Here is a 706-nt window from a genome sequence, read left to right on the forward strand (position 1 = left end):
TCCTCCTCCTCCTCCTCCCCCTCCTCCTCCTCCTCCTCCTCCTCCTGCCTTTTACTTCTACCTTTACCTCCCCTAGCACTCTTTAACCTTTTTTTTTCCCCCTCTTTTTTTTTTTTTTTTTTCCCTTCGCTCAGGCTGAAATTTACTCGAAAGGCTGCAATTTGCCTAAGTAAATCTCCAGATTTGAGAGGGTTTAATAACTTTCCCACATGCTCCGGGGGCTTTTGTCGGCGAGGAGGCGGATGGAGCCGCGGGGGGGAGGGGGTGTCCCCCCCAAAAAAACCCATCCCGAGCGGGGAGAATAGCTGCGAGCGCTGCAGCTCCGGTGCCGGGTTGTGAGTGCGTGTGTTTATTTTGAAACAAAAGCGCGGTTGTGAATTTCAGATGTTCAGGTGACCCTGTTTCTTGATCTGCGTAAATATAATTAAAGTCCTTTTTGTGGCATTAATAAAGAGTTATTTGTACACCATTTCCAGGGCAGCACAAAGAGGACCTTTATGTGGGAGAAGTTTCGAATGGAGTCCAATTTATACAAAATTTTGTATTTTTAGCCCTGGACTCTGTTTGGACGGAGCCTGTGGAAAAGCGAGAACCCTTTTCTGGTCCCCCTGTAAAAATCTGATAAATTTCTTTAAAAAATAAAGCCCTATTGAGAGCGTGCGGTTAACCCCTTCGGCGCCGCTGGCGGGGAGGGGGCCGGCCGGGG

The sequence above is a fragment of the Aptenodytes forsteri genome, unplaced genomic scaffold, assembly GCF_000699145.1.
Source record: "Aptenodytes forsteri isolate BGI_AS27 unplaced genomic scaffold, ASM69914v1 Scaffold236, whole genome shotgun sequence".
NCBI lineage: Eukaryota > Metazoa > Chordata > Aves > Sphenisciformes > Spheniscidae > Aptenodytes > Aptenodytes forsteri.